The sequence below is a fragment of the Astatotilapia calliptera genome, chromosome 23, assembly GCF_900246225.1.
Source record: "Astatotilapia calliptera chromosome 23, fAstCal1.2, whole genome shotgun sequence".
NCBI lineage: Eukaryota > Metazoa > Chordata > Actinopteri > Cichliformes > Cichlidae > Astatotilapia > Astatotilapia calliptera.
Window position 1 is genome coordinate 3,033,895 of NC_039323.1, and position 17,278 is coordinate 3,051,172.

The 17,278-nt window shown below is 40.1% G+C and overlaps 1 long non-coding RNA gene across 1 annotated transcript in view; it reads right to left on the reverse strand.

Moving 5' to 3' along the window:
* Positions 1 to 16,389, reverse strand: part of LOC113015621 (uncharacterized) — a 111,458-nt gene extending 95,069 nt beyond the window's left edge. Inside the window, exon 1 of the long non-coding RNA XR_003271139.1 lies at positions 16,081 to 16,389. This is a non-coding gene — a long non-coding RNA (uncharacterized LOC113015621). The remainder of the gene's footprint in view (positions 1 to 16,080) is intronic.
* Positions 16,390 to 17,278: the final 889 nt, after the last annotated feature.

Here is a 17,278-nt window from a genome sequence, read left to right on the forward strand (position 1 = left end):
CTAACATGGAGGCGAACCGCTATGACACCAGCTGCAAGGGCCACAGAGGGACCACACAGCAGGAGCTCAGTTATTCATCAGTGTGAACATCTAGTTAGGGTTTGGGAATGATAAGACGTTATGGTAACTGTGCAGCATGGGCTGTCTGTCCCCAGTGTGATTACGATAATAGTTCCACTCTTACTGCAGACACTGCTGCAAAGAGGAAGTAATTAAAAATTATTTGCCATTATGGTAGGGTTTAACGCAACTGCATAAAACATTGTGTCTCAACTGTCACTGTTTTACTCCTGTAAAGTTCTAAATATTTACAATAATTTTTTTTAAAAACAGAATGCCGTGCCATGAAGTCATCCATAACAAAAACACTTCTATCAGTAATCTCTGTGTATGACACCCGTTATATATTGCATGTGTGTGTGTAAATTCAAGTACATGTATTTACTTTCACATCAGCAGGCTTCCCTGTGTATGTGTTTGAATTACAGCTGAGGGAACTTGGCAACACTTGTCCCCTGTGGCACTGTGAGAATGTTTCACAGACTGTGGCGTAAAATTCTCTAGTTTGTTTGTTTTCTCTGTCTTGGTACCATAAAAACTCAAGGCCATGCAATTGGCACTGCCCTGTTTACTGTACAAACTGAGACTGCAACTCCAGAGAGATGAAGCAGAGTAGCTCGGGGGAACAAATGCCTCCCCATGTTAATTTCCCGCAGAAAGGAAGCCGTAGGGAGTTTGACCAGTAAACAAACATCGGTTTGGGGACTGGGGACGGGTAAAAGATGAATAGAAGACATTAGTGAGTTCTCTCCTCCTTGTTTGGTCCCACTGCTTGTCTTGGGAAATCTGAAACTTGAGTAAAACCACATTACCAAGAAAAAGTGGAGAAGACAACAAAATAAGCGACAAAGACCAAACTAAAAAGAAACTCTTGGTGGTTTTTCTCTATATCCAAGAAGTTTTGTAAAAGCACAGCAACAAAATTCACTTACACAAAGGCCACTGTTGATATGATGAGGACTATTTAAAAAGGGCATCAAATAACAAATTTGGAATAATTTACATCCTATTCCCAAAGCTTGGACACTTAACTCACAGCTTAGGACTGGAAATAAATATTAATGATAAAGTGAATGCATGCCAGATTAACACACTATACTTAATCATACTACAATTAATGAGAACATTGGACATGGGAGTGTTTTAAGAGGCAGAGCTATTCATCCACCAATCAGAGAGTAAGTAGTACAATCCCTGGTTCCTGCAGTCTGCACTGAACTTGGACCCCACCCATCAGAGTCTGAGTTTGGGCAGTTACGGCCCCAGTCCACATCCCTAGAGACCAGTCATCGAAACCACTGACCGCAAAGAAAAACTGTATTCCCCAACCTGTTGGTGAGTGGTTGCTGGAGGTTGCTGAAATCAGTTACAAAGAGGTGGAAAATCTCAGTAGCAGACTGCCTGTGGTTTGCATGCAAGATGCTTACTTGTCTGCAAACACTCAACAATGACTTGCAGAAGTGAAACTGTGAGTAAAAGTTGTGCCTTTTGAAATATATCGGCTATAACACTAAGGCAAATTTATTGGTCCTGCCAATTTTCACAGCTCCTTCTTTCATGCAACCCTCAGCAACCCTGGTTGCAGCAACCCTGGTTGCAGCAACCCTGGTTGCAGCAACCCTGGTTGCAGCCGATATAACTTACCAAAGTCAGCAGCATCCAGCAGCCACTTCTCAATTGGTCAGGAAATATATATTTTAGCCTAAGACATGAATGTGGCTTGTAGTAAAAAGTGCTTTGAGTACTCACAGTAGAAAAGTGTTAAGTACTAGTACTACCATAGTTTTACTATGTGTAGAAGTGCAGAAAATTTTAAATGCTACAGGAAGACATCGGACTGTCACCAAGAATTCTTTATTTTCATTAAAAAAAAAAAAACAATTAGACCCAAAAGCTGTTTCTCCTTAGTTGGCACAGTTCAGAATAGCATCATTCTCAAAAGAAAAACCTCATAGCCCAAATGTTAAACACCAGATAAAACAAATGATGTCAAATCTTCCACAAGAAAAAAAGTGATCTGACCTCACTGAGCATCAGTCTAAATATTTGTCTGGTGTAGACCATGCTGGTGGGGGGGGGGGGGGGGGGGGGGGGGGGGGGGGTTCTGTGCTTTTTCCTCTCATTTGCAAATTAATACATTTTGTTTTTTGTTTGTTTGCTTGGAGTTGTTTGTGCATCACCATGTGTGACACAGAAAGAGCAGTTTGTTGTTCATTTTGTTTGTCTGGCTTTATTGACCACCTGCTTCTTATTTCTAGGAAATAAGAACAGAATTTCTAGGGGGGGAATAAGAAGTGAGGAAGACAGCCATAATAAAATTGAATTTAAAACCGTTGGACAAAAGCTGAAGGACACTGAAAAGAAGACAGCAAAAGGAAAAGGAAAAACACATCCGTAAGCAATGAACATCCTGGCTAAAGGTGTGCCATCTGGGGCTGAACACTGAGTGGAAGAGAGCTGGGATCTGTAAGAGAGAGAAGGTGGAAGTCCAGCTGGGTCCCATTAGGGCTGGACCACATGTGTTCGTTGGGGGGGAGTGGGATGGGGTGGCGAACCGAGGGGGCAGAAGGGAGCAAAGAGGGCAGCGGGGAGGAAGTGCTGAGAGCGATGGGCCTAGACCCTGTGAAGCTTTATTAGGCCTGTCGTCTGCTCTTCTCACCAGGGCCGCTAACACCCCCTCTGCAACACCCGCCGCCTTACCTCACCTCCCTCCTCCCAGACCTCCATTGCCCTCGGGCACCGCCAGGGCAGAACAGTATAAAACTATTAGAAGGAAGAAGACGGGACTAGACCACCCAGACCCACATATACACACACACAGACACACAGACACACACACACACACACATACACCCATAATGGCTACCAGGAGGAGGCCCCAGCATGAGAGGTGCAGCTGGAAACGAAGAGGGACGTTCACGAACACACACATATGCACTAGAATGACACAAGATGCACACACTGAAGTGGGGTGTATGAGCAAGCAAAGTGTAACAAGGACAGTTGAGTCTTTTATTTAAATGTCAGACGCACATGACGGTTTTCTGCAGTTTCACGTGTTTTACTTGAGTCTAAATCCTGAGGGGACATTAATGTGACATCTGTATTTATGTTCATGGTTTGCAAATTGTGTATGTGTGTGTTCATGTGTGTATTTCTGCCATAACCACCTGTCGGTCTCTGACACCTGTGATTTTGATAGGTACAGACATCAGAGGTGTGTGTGCGAAGGAGAGAGTCATGCATACATCTGGCTACCTTTATTTATTTACGTGGTTGCATTTGACATATCTTACATTCTTGGATGATCCTCTGCCCTTTGCTTTCATACCACCCAACTATCCATCTATCTGTCCTTTCACTGGGTCGGCCTAGAATTTGGCAAATTCCATGCAGCACCATGAATGGATGTGTCAGTTTTGCTGGAGCAATGATGGCAATCACTCTCCATTGTAAATAAAACTTATCACTGCAAGTTAAGTGCTGCAAGTCCGGTATGTCAACATTAGCATACAGTTCAAAGTGCCTCAGCAGTGGAGGAAGTCCCAGCTTTTACTGTATGTGTGATACTTTCAGAGAACCTGATGGTGCCCCACAGTGGCTGAGCTTCAAAGCTCCACTTGTATATCCAATGCCACAAAGCCAGTATTTGCTATTGTTATATGAGATAATATCAATGCAAAAAAATATTTAAAATATGTATGCAGAAAAAAAATAAGCGATGACTTGCAGATATAAATGTGAAACACTTACATAAAGAATATTTACTGTTAATGTCTGTAAGATTAAACGAACGAAAAGGCTACTGAAACGTGTTTTATTGTAATTTTAGCCAGCATCACGAAGAAGGAAAATATTGAGGGTCAAAGTCTGATTACAGTTTGTTGTGTTTAAAGGGAACTGAAGGCTTTTTGTTCAGATTTAATCATTCACTTCAGTATCCATTCCAACAAAAAGATTTACTGTGGCAAATCCTTTGCCAAGGTAAGTCCCGGGGTGTGTATGTCACTGTATTAGCTGATACAAGCATCTGAAAGGTGTGTGCACTGGTAGATTTTCCCCTATCAAGCTGCTATAAAAGGACTAGTCTCTTCTCCACCCCTGTCCGGGTCAGGGCCCAACAGGCATAGTTACAAGGTTTAATACTTCAGCCATTCAATCATTACGGCGTTTTATACAGTCTGTCCCCAGGCTTCTCTTGCTCATAAAAAAAATAATATTTGTCTTTCCAGCTGCACAGTGGACCACAGAGTCCTCGTGTTTTATTTTAGTCAGAGCAGTAAAACTGTATTCTTCCCCCTGCCAACCTACTGTACTTCCATGACAAGCTGTTGTTCTTGTTTTGTAACTGTACAAGGGCATGTGTGTGTATGTATGTACTAGGCTGCTTAAGAGTTTAAGAGCTTTTGTTTTTTTGGGGTTTTTTTTTTATTATTTTTAAGCTGGAGAGATGATATCACGAGTGATCACACTTTTGTACTTAAATTAAATTTTCCCAATAAAGTTCTGCTTATTTTCTTCCGCGTAAGGAATGAAATGTCACTTGTGTTTAACCTATATTTTAATATTCAATCACTGGGACAGAAAATGTTTGATGGGGAACGTCAGTTTCTTTTTGGCTACAGAATTTACAGACTAAACGTGTTTGAGAGCAACATGCACATCAAAAAAACGATTTAAATCTATTTAATTCATGATCTTTGGCATAAATGTTTTGTAGATGTTAAATGAACTACAAAGCTCTGTAAGCAAACACAACAAAAACACAGAGAATCCAGGACTTCAGCAAATGAATAACGTCAGCCAGAAATCTGACACATTAAGCATTTTCCTAATTTTTGAAGATAATTTCGTTTTAACGTGAATAAGACAAAGCTATAGGAATGTTGTGCTGAGTTATTGTCAGTTATGTGGTTTAAATTCTTATGAGGCCCATTTGTGTATTTTTTTAGCATTTCCACTTGTAATTTATATATACAGACAAGTCTGTATATATTATCGGAAACGGTCACCATGGAGGAAGAAGTTTTCTGTCATGCATGCTTATATGAACATGTTGCATGCAAAGCGCTTATCTTATTTGAGTTGCAGTTACCCGCTGGCTATCAGGCATAATTACTAGTCGTTTTTCACCCTCAGAAACAAAGTCACAGAACACAGCCACTTAAGTGTCTGGCAAACAAGCAAGATAAGGACAGACCAAGAGATGAACTGCTAGCTTAACCACATAGAGATGCACTTGAAGTGTGCTGGGGTTTATTGATAGGTCTATTTGACTCAATCCTTTTAGTATGAGACATGTTTTAGTACTCAGCGGTCCTGGCTCTATCCACCATATAAGCTAAACAATTTAAAAGTTCATTTATATAGACATACTTGTGCTTTTGGAAAGGAAATCCTAGGGTGTGAGCTTCAAATGGAATGTTTTTGAAGTGCATACGTTGTTGTCTGTCAGCTATAGAATGCTAGCATCTGAGTTTTCCCTCACGCTGTAAGACTTGCTGCATAAACATTTCCATGCAACACCTGAGCTGGATAACAGAAAAAATATGTTAGAAGTTTTCAGTTTTTCTGAAGAAGAATCCCATATTGGCCATAGTAACTGTGGATTTCTTTTCATATATTAAATAATTCTGTGCTTAGATCATGTTTTTCATTGATGCAGCGGTTAGGATTGTCCTCACAGCAAAATGGCTCTGAGTGGTTCAAACCCACTGGACAGCTGTGCCCTTTCTGGTTGGTCTCTACATGTGCCTGCATGGGATCTACATATTTGCCTTGGGTATGAATGTGAGCACGAGTAACTCTCTGCATTAGCCCTGCGGTAGACTGGCGACCTATCCTCCCTCTTGTCCAATGTTAGATGGGATAGGCTCCAGCCTGGATGATTGGATAAACAGATAGAAGGATGGAGTGCGAAAGTCTTATTTGTAGCCTTAAAGTGTTACATCCTCAGTGTTGACAGAAGTAGCCCTAACTGAATAAATAGTTTTACTTACTTTAAAGATAAATTGTCTACTTTTTTAGTTCTCACTGCCCACATTAAATTCTCACTGTGGAAGTTCAGTAATGACACAAGCAGGTGCTTTCACATGCTGAATTTATTTCATGCTACAACGCAGTTATTAAAGCCTCACAGCTGTCAGGCATCATCAAATAAGAAAATGCTGTTAAAAGATATCCTCACACGTATTAAAAAACTTTTGCTTTAACACAAGTAACACATTGAAAGTAGTAAATGTCCCCTAAAGTGGTGCCCTTCATTATACAGCTGAAGACTAACTATACTTCTTGGATCGGGTATTTTCAGTACTTTACAACACAACAACAACCAGACTTCGGGAAGCATATGAAAAATTACTCAATATTAAAACTGCCAAATATATTAGAAAATCTAGATGATCTTATTCTAGGATATGTGAAAGCTCAAACCTATTTTTAAAGTGTTTCTTAACAATCAATACCAGACGAATCACTCAATTTTCTACAACGTAACAGGGCCCGCTGAGCATTTAAATACACAACGCTGAAGCATTAACCACAAGTGCATGTGTAATTCCACCTTATTAGCTAATCAAGTGAGAGTCGTTGACACATCAGAAAATATGTCTCATTGAGCAAGAGAGGAGACGATAAGACGAGAGAAGAGCCATCTCTTAAAGCTGTTGCTTAGGTCTTTAAATGCTAGAAGACAAACTCGAAGTCCATGAGTGGTCAGGATTGTCATTTATAAAAGTCTCTTGTGTACAGATTTGCTCAAGGTCAGAATTTTGTATTACAAGCGATTTATCAAACTACTAATATCTAAATCAGTTGCTTGGATCTATTTCCAGCACTTACACCCAGAAAGCTGTTGATCTTGTTTGAAATAGAGTAGTCTCAAAAGGAAAGCAGCTCAAAATAGCTGCAAATAACAGATATTTATGTGCATTTCAATTTATGTTAATAATTTAAAATGATGAAGAAAAGTATGGAAACAGCTTGTCATTATGCAGGTCTGCGAGAACGAAAAAGCAAGGACAGTTTGATGGAGTATGTCAGAGGTCGGCTTTGTTAGGGGTATGGATTTGAGAGAGCTGGTGTACATTAATGACCAATGTTTTATCCACTTGTGTGCTAAAGCATAAAAGTAGTCACATAATGGGGAGCTTCAAGTGTTTGTATCAGGTTTTTAGATATTACATGAGCATAAAGGGTTTTTTTCTAACTGGTAAAGTGTAGCTGTACAGTAAGAAGGAGCAGCTATAACCCTGACTGCATCATTACTTGCACCAAACAGAGCAGAGCTACTGCTGTGAGTGGTAAATGGATGTTATGGTTGTGATTCATAGATTTGCTCTACAGGCATTATTGAAGAAACAGTCTTTGAATATTTTCAAACGAACATTAACTCGTGTCCCAGCTCTTTGCTTCCACCACACAGCTTTTAAAAGCTGCATTCCCTTTGAACGCTTCTCTCTCGCTCTGTAATTTCCTCTGTCCACTCTCCATCTCACTTTTTCTCCAACTTTTTTAGCTTGTCTTAAAACTCCTCGCTTATTTCTCCCATGAAACGATGCTGTTGTCCCGTTCATGTTTGCTCACAAAATAAAGTCATGTTTCACGTAAAAACACCTGTCGATTTTCCTCTATGATATGACTCATTATATTTCACGCCTTATCAGATTTTGACAGCGATACAACAGCAATCTGCAGCTACTGCAGAATAAGATGCCAAGCTTGGCTGCTGCTTATCAGCCGTTTACGGTGCTATTAAGCACAGTTCTTTGCCACTTTTTCTACCTTCACAACAATCATCACCATCACCACCATGCACCATCAGAACTTTTATCTACATTGAGCAGGTGTCAAACAGGGAGATTTGAACTCAGTGACCACGACAAAACAGCGCCCACTGCAGCTGGTTACAAGTGTCGTGCATTTAAAGGATTAACTTCTGACTGTTCATCTGCACTGGTGGTAAACTATAACCTTTGATCAATGTATGCTCACTACATAAATCTATTACAGTGAAACCACACAAGACTACACTGGCTGTGTGTATTATTCTGTCTTCTTCTATCATTTTTGTCTTGTATTGCTTAGTAATTGGAAGAAAACTGGTATCCCACTGCACATTTCCAATGTGAGTGATCCAAAGAAGCAGTTTGTTTTAAAGTACAAATATTATGTCACTTGAGTTTTTTATGAGACTCAACTTGTAAAGCCTTTGTGGAGTTTTATGATGGAGCAAACTGTCAAGTAAGCAGGGTAACAACGGACAGCAATCAAGAAAGAGGCCGTGAAAAAAAAAACAAGGCATGGAAAAAAAAATGTATACAAAAAGTGTCGACCTGTGACACCCAGACAATCTTGCACACACACACACACACACGCACACACGCACAAAGATATACACATAAAACCATTTGCTGGCTTCTTACATTTGTTTGCTTTTTTTATTTCATTTGTTTAACTTGCACTTTGAAATGTGCAGGTAGGGTTGATATTTTCATTTTTGTTAAAGCAGGATTTTTTTAACCTTTTACAGCATTTTTCAAATGACTTCCTTGAATCGAACTGAGGTACTCAGAAAAAGAAAGAGAAACTGCAATGGTGAGAGAGCAAGAGAGAAAAGCAGACAGACAGAGGCTTGCATTAGTTATAAAGAAAATGGATGTCAGTCTCTACCCACCATGGAAAGCTGAACCAAACAACCCAAACAAATAAAAAGAAACAGTGTGGAAGATAAAAAGTAAGAAAAAGTGACAGACAGAGGGAAAAATAAACATCCCTGAGGAGTGTGATGTTTGTGAAGGGGAACATGAAGTGGCAGACTGAGTATTCAGTGTCAGGGATAGGCTCGGTTTCCAACTTTAGCATTGTCAACACTCTCACTCCTGCGCCTGATCCTGTGTCATTCTGCAGCCCACCATGTGTTGGCCAGGAAGGGGTTCACCCTCAGAACAGGAGCTGGCGTCACCATCCGTGCCAAAACCACTCCAACTTTACAACACATGGACTCTGCGAACATAACACCGGTGCTCGGTGGAAAACAGCACGCAGGACCAATTCTGTCACGGCCTGGGCCATCTGAGATGAATGTTCTCGCTTGATCTTGTTGATCCGTACCTTTACTCCTGCCTGGTTTGGATTTCCCTCCTACCAAACACGTCACACACGAACCCGCCGGATCAGCCTAATAAATTGAAAATGCTTCACTTCTGACAGCTACGTGTCACGTGTGCATCTGACAAAAATACAGTCGCCTAAGAATGGGAAACAAAAGAACTGGAAGATCAAAGATGGGTGTGGATCAGATAGGAGACAGAGTGGGGAGGGAAAAATATGAAAAAAGAAGTCTGAGAGTAATACTGAAGGAGCAAAAACATGTGTGCCTGTTTAACATCGTGTGGGAAGCCAACAGGAGTGTAGTGACTGGCTAAGAGAGAATAGGGTCTGTGGCTGCTAGTGTTTAGGTTTAGCAGTGTCTGATGACAGCTAGCTATTCTTGAATGTGGCTACACGCTGCCCACACTGGGGCTACAGAAGTAGAAATGATAGAAAAATAAAATATGACAAAACAATCCACTCAGCATGACAGCTAAGTGGATTGGTGGACAGATAACAAGGATGTCGGGGTGTATAAACAGATAATACATTTAAAAACATGAGTCAGTGTGTTGCAAACAAAAATATATTTTCAATTCTCGCCAAGAGTTAATTCAGAAAATTGATACCAGTCTCATGGAGCGCAGCAGTCTGTTTCATCTGCGTAAGATCTGTCAGATGACTTGTTCCTAATATGTCAGCTCGCTGCATATAACACATAGGTTGAGGAAAGCCGTCAGCCTCCATCAACGGAGGATCAACTATGTGTTTGCAGCGGGGTTGCTGGTAAATAAATAAATACATAAGTTAAAATGTAAATTCGGAGTAAACAGCAAGCTTTGTCACAACTGATTTTTGGCTAGTGAGTACCTAGCAGAGTCATAGGAAGTGTGTTTGTTCTGGAACCAAAAACAAGGTTTAGGTCTGATTTATTTTTGTAAGAGGTATCTCCCTTTTCTTGGGCAAACAATGATGCATCCATGCTTCAAAGTTCAGTGTAATATTTTGTAACCACTGGCAGCCAGACCAGTAGATCAAAGGTTTACTGGTGCCTTGGATAAATGACTTTTCAATAAAACGGTTCATTTATTTGTTTGTACATTTCTAGCCACTCTAAAAAAAGCAACTTAAAAGTATGGCCCTGGGACAATGGCCGATCGCTTACGCATTGTGGGAAGACGGCATCAATTAAAATGATACCAAAGTGAAAGCAATCTCTCTCCTTACATGGGAGAACAGCAGTTTGCCTAATTGCATCCATTTTCTCATTTACTGCTTAATTATGCCTAAAGTTAGCCATTGCCTCTGGAGGCGAACCTGTTGTTTTATTATTGTATGTGTGTCCTGTTGTCAACACAACAAGTGTTGATGTCTGTTAAATACTCTAAATACAAAGAGGAAGCAGAGACAAGAGAACAGTCACATTTTCCTACGATTTATCAGCTGAACAGATCAGCATCTTTTACTAATCATCATTATCAAGATGTGCGACAGCCAAGCAGTTAGTTTGTCCGATTGTTTTGATTAAAACATCTTGATTTTTCTTACATATTTTTATTCTCCGTGGAGATATATTTAGTTCTGCGTTTTTGGAGGAGGGGGGCTGAAGGGACTAAATGAGGCATGAATGCATTTTAATGTTATTTTGTGGTCACTCGGACAGTTACCGTGTTGAGGTCATGACAGCAGAGCTTTCAAAAAATGTTATTAAAGCATATCATTTTAATAAAGCACTAAAAGGACTTTTATAATTAGTAAAGCGCTAAAGCAGAGGGAAGAGAACAATTTTTTGTTCGTATTTGTTTCTTACATTTCTTCTGGAAAACGCTGCCGAACAGACCTCTGCCAGTTTCCCACTGCTCCCAGTCTGCTGAAGGTAGTCGCAACACAGATATGACTGCTATGATCATTCCATCAAACCCTCCACAAAAACTAAAAAAGCCTACTTCTCCTAATTTCGGACTACTCCATTAACAGCATCATCCCTCTTCCCTAATTTGAAAATCACTCTGTTTGCTTGTGTTTTTCTTAGCACGGGTCTGTATGAAATGAAACACTCAGGCTTTCATTGCTCGATGCCTTTTTTTTATTAAGCCTGGATATTTTATGGTCAAGAGGAATGAATTATATTGGCTAAATGTGGTCTGTTGTTTTAGGACTCGTGCAGCTACTCGATTAGACCAGTCATTTTGGTCTACACCTCATTCTGCAGGCCGTAAAGAGCAAAACCTCAGAAAATGTGCATGTGTAAGCTTTGTGTGGAATAACAATGACACAAGAATAGAAGCAGTACTCTGAGGGAAAGAAAATTCTCTGAAAAACATTAGAAGAAAGGATCAAACAGCCTTAAGCAAATATGGAAGACTTTTTCATCATCCCCACGCACGAATTCAGCATGGACTAGTCCCTTTTCTCGCTCTTCTCTTTCTTGCCTGCTTATATGGACACACAACCATTAACACACAAATAAACACACACAGGGCAGCGATCGCGCTGACCACCCAGCCAGTGCCCTCTGGGCCCCACCTCTCACCTCGCTCAGAGGCACTATAGCTGAGAAAAACTACACCATTCACTTCCTTTACCTCCCTCCCTACCTAGTTCCCCCCTCCCTCCCTCTCTCAGTGCTCCCATTCATGTTGTAACAACTCGTAAAGGAAGGAGACTTTGACCCCCTCTGTAAAAAGCTCCCAATCGCCTCTGTTCATCTGCTGTGTGTAGGAGTGGGCTAGGCAAATTCAGACTGACTTCTCTGGAGATGACGACTGCAATCTCACATCCTGTTCAAAGTCCCGTTGTAAATGTCAGAGCTACTAAAAGGATTTTATTGAAACAAAATACTGACTTGCATTAAAACTCCGTACAAATAGGACTTATACCAAATGTCATGACCAATCCCTTTTAAACAGTACTGTAAACTTAAAAAGGGGTAAGATGAAAAAACACAGCCAAGCTGCTTTTGTATGGCGGCCATTGCTATAAAATTAATGTATGAAAACAAATTTCTCTTAGCACATATGCTTTGGCACAATATTTGCATCGGTACAGTTATCTCCCAGCGATGGGTCAAATAGATCGGTGTTAAAAATGGATTGTGCAGCTTCTCTAAACAACTGCATTAAATTTAGTCTCGTAATGCTAAAATAAACTGTCGAATCATGAGATTAGTGACAAGGTGGAAATACCACGCCATCAGCTTTTAACACGATGCAGACTGTTTCATGTTGTAGCCTACTGCCTCTCAAGTCAAAGTACTCCTGATACGACACTCAAAATGAATGTTTTTCACTTAATAGACTGAATAAGTCGGTGAGTGTTTTCAGTTTACATCTTTGTGCAGTGCTGACAAGCTGAGCTTTCAGCATACAGCGAAAGAAGTTCCAGTCCTGCAAAATGCCTCCCATGAAATTCTCCCTTTAAAGGCTGTAGTGGACACTCCCTCTAGAGGGAGCAAATCCTGACTTCTCTGTCTTTTCAAGACTCCAAACTGTTCTGACAACAAGTGTTAGAAACCAATACCGAGTTGTAATTATTTAACAAAAAGACTATGTCAATGCTGCGTATTGCTGGTGTTGCTAGATTCCAAAAGTCAGTTTTCCTCATTCTTTGACTTTATTTCCACTGACAGTCTCCTGCAGATGTGCCATAACTGTGAAATATACTTTACTGATTGTTTGTCTCATAGCTTCTTTTTTTGGCACTTGTACCAAACCCCTTTACATGATGACTCGTGTTTTTGACACTTTGACAGCAGTTTGACTTCTATGGCTGCTAGAATTTTTATTATAAAAATCTACAAAAACAATGAGATTATTTATTTTTTTACCTCTTTTCTGCATTTACCATAGACGGCATAAAACATGGATTTAGCTGCCAGGTTGGAAAAATTAAGCTAATGCTAATGTGCCATAAAGCTGCATTCTGCAAAGCCACCAGGTGGCGATAGCTGTGGTAGCAAACAGACATTTAGTCTGTAGAAGTCTATGAGAAAACGCTTTCTTACTTAACCTTTATAAACACTTTCCTAATGAGTTCATGGGGCCTGTCACTCATTCCAGGTTATGCTGAAAACTACATTTAAAAAAAATAAATAAACAAATAAAATAAATGTGTTCTAAAATGAAGGATTATTTATGCTCATTGGCTAAGGACTTGTGACTGACAAGTCTTTAGCCAAAGACCAAGAGGTTTGACAGTCAGACCCACCTTTCATCACATTAGGTGTTTTGAAACTAAGATGAAAACACTAATCTCAAGGCTTCAAAACAGAACTTCAAAAACCAGGCGACGACATCACAGTAACTACATCCATCTTTCATACTAGCTGTGGCATTAGTGTATGACTTACCATTGTTTTACAATGGACTGAAGTTGTCTATGTGAGGGCTGTGAGCAGTGCTACTTCATGATTTTCCAGCTCCAGTTCAAAATCATCTGGATTCATTTTTTGAAAGTAATACTTATCACCTTATTTTGGAATTACTACTAATTTACTGTCTTTTCATGCTGCCGTTTTGATCTTTAATGGTGTTTTTTGTGCTTTGACATGTAGACTCTGCTGTCACTCCCTTCCCTGTCCTGGCCGGATTTTTCACCAAATCGACATTTAACCGATACATCGTCCCCATCGAGCACCATGCAGTTGGAATTTTAGAGGACTGCAGAAAAGTTGCCTTGGCTGAAAACCCCTATCTGTAAGGAAATACCTCCACAAACAGATACAATCGCTCTGCTATAAATTAAGCATGGCACAGGTTGACACTGTAAGATCAGGGAATAGTCCTGTCTTTAATACAGACAACTGAAGAGACAGCTAAACTAAATCCATGCAGGAAAAACGTCAGGCAGACAAGACAAGTCAGGTAGTCTTTTAGTAACTCCAGCCAGGACCATATGTGGGCCCAGTAGTAGAGGAACCAAACAGAGCGCAGAGGTGAGGTGGGATTTGGGGTTCCTGCTTGTAGTGACCTGTTGCTCTATTTTATTTCAATATTAAGTGGAGCTGCTCTTACACAAGCAAGAACAATAGGGAAAAGAATTGCTCTTAATGAGGTTGGTTATGCGCACATTTACTGGTTGAGTTAATAGCTTCTTTTGTTATTTTAACTATTGTATTTTTACTGTAATATTTTCACATGCTTTATGCACATCATACACGCATGAATGGCATATGAGGGACATTTTAATCAGCTTGCAAAGTTGTTTTTCTGCACACACAGTCAAATATGTGGGTTTCTCATAGATGTCCGCACATGTGAATTTTTCATGCATGCTGTTGTTTTCATTACTCACTTCTGTGTGCTTGTGCGTGTGTGTGTTTATGGGCCACTGCAGCCCTCTTTATAAACACATCAGCTGGGCTGACAGTGCACAGCGGGAGGGAAAGAGAGCCTTGAGACAGCCTGAGACAGAGGTCTCATAAAAAATCACTTCTAATTTATTTCCCTCCAAATTGGAAAGTGCACGCTCACACCTGACTAAATCATCACGCGTCAACTGGAGACGGCCCCCCACTGCACGCTGACGAAACCTGATCTCAGTTTTACCGCTCAGGCCAAAGCCAGGCCTGCCAGGGAAACACAGCATCACGCCGCATACATACACAATTCTTAATGGCTTTTGCAGATGTGTTGTTCCTGATAGCCCCTCTAGCCTTGATCCCTAGTTCTCTCTACCTCACTGCACACTTGATCTGACCCACACTAGCAATCAAACCAATCACTATTTTTTTCATTTGTGGTTTACGTAGCCTCCATGTGACCTCTTGCTTTTTGCCACCATCTCCAGTCCAGCCTTTTGCTTCTTTGTATGATTCTACCAGTTTATTTTTCACCTCTCTTCTTCCAACTCTATCACATATCACACTCTATCAATTCAAGGCCTGAGCTAAGGATTCCTGCAGACCGACCTCCCATTCTAAGTGACTCCCATTCGATTTTTCTCTTTGTCCATTTCTTATTATGAATCTCACTACATCTTTCCTGTTGTCCAAGATAGATTGCCTATGTTCTAACATGGCTGCCATAAACCTAACACTACTCAAACAGCAGGGGTGGAGGGGTAGAGGCCATGGAAATATGTGCATGCATTTGGGTCTGTGACATATAATGTGTTTCTACACAAGCATCCACTGATGCAACCCCACCGGTGAGTCACGGGTCCAAAGGGTAAAATAAAGCCCGTTCAATATATGACATACTAACTAACACATCCACTCATATTGCAGCTCGTGTACTATAGGTCCATATCCAGTATCTGATCACAGTTCAACTCATAGTATTTTTACATTTGCCTAATAGAAAAATCAATGCATTTAAGGATTTTAGTTTTAGCATCTTTCATATTACTCATGCCATGGTCACATTTGCTGCTACCTCCTGTAAACCAGAAACGAATCAAAAAGAGATGGAAAAGGAACCTCAACAATTGAAGCTATGGCTGAACTGAGTTTAGATCAGAAGCATTTTGGACATGCTTTTGGGTTTATATGCAAAAGTTTTCCTCTTTAAAATGAATTTATTACAACCTGCAACTAGAAACAACAAGCCAATCGGTTCAGGCTTACTGTAATGTATTTAATCATGCAGGCAGATATGCAGCTAATAAATCTGCACCAAGTGTGTGATGCTATCATGTCAACATGGACCTAAACCTCTGATGAATCTTTCCACCAGCTTATTGAATCTATGGCAGGAAGAACTGATGTGGTAAAAAGGGGATCCAACCCACTACAAAATTTTAAAAAAAAGTAAATATGCAAAGAATTCAAAATTAGTTTGCTTTAAATTAAAAATACTGATATGTCAACAAACATTAACTATGAAAATGTCTAAATTCCTACCAATGAATCTATTAAAAAATCCAAAAGTATCTGGCTCTCAAAGAACGCGCTCCACATATTCATAAAAATCAATGAAATATTTTACTTACTGTTTTGTTCCAGGTGTAGAGATGTGTGTGGCACAAAAGCAGCTGGAAATAGCGCAAGATGAAACCGTCCCATTAACCTTTCCGGATTACCTTTGTCCCTCACGAGCTCCCGTCGTCTAAACTCCCTTGTTGGGGGATTCAGTTCTCTTCCAGTCATCCTGGGTTCTTGTAACTTTAAAATCAAAATCCTCGGTAATTCGCTTCACACACAAACTAGCGCTGGCTTAATTGCATTGAGACCAAACTAACCCCAAACGGGTTCACGATAATTAATTGAAATGATAAGAGCTGTCTTCTTTTTTGGCTAACCCCGCCTCCCCATCTGGTCACGTGGTCATAGCTTACTAAACACGGCCCAAACATCACACTTACAGGTTTAATATTTTTGTTTTGTTTTTTTTATTTATTTGTTTGTTTTTTGTTTTCCCCCTCGGGTAAACCATTACTTTCCTCTATGTACACCACGTGTTGTTCTACTGCTCACCCCTCTAATTGTAACTGAAGTCAGTTTGTATTTGCCACCAGTCGAGTTCATGTTTTTGTGTATTACTTTCTTTATTCAGCAGTTTTTATTTGTGAAAATTTAGCTAAATAATCATTAATGTTGCTAAATTTTTCAAACCTGCATCACTTTTGTCTCCCACTTCTGGTAGTTGAAGTGATTACAAAGACATGTTCCCGATCGGTAGTGTTTCATGTCTGTCCTGCCTTTTATTTCTTTAGACTGTCGTCTTTCTGAATGTCAGGTTTCTTTTTCATATGAACAATTTTATTTTTTTACCTTCTAGGATCTCTTCATAGGCTACACAATGCTACCGTTTTGTGTCTGAGATCACATACTAGATGCACTATATCCAGTATATGCACCACTGTTCAAAATACTTTAATGTCAGTAGTATGTGTTTTGTTGGCTGCACCACTGTAGATTGCAAGTCATGAGCTTCACAGTTAGAGACATGTTGTCATGGTAACCTGACCTTGTTTGAGATTGGCCAAGTACGGACAAACATTAAAAATATATATTACATGGGACAAAAAGAAACTTTTTTTTATTTAAATACTTAAGTTGAAGAGTTACTGATGTCAGATCTCAGCTGCCTTTCTCACCGTCAAGCAATGGCCTTGCATTATGAGATATTTATGTTGGCCTGCTGTCCGGTTCTTGCATACTTTGTCATTACACCAGAAATACTTGGCA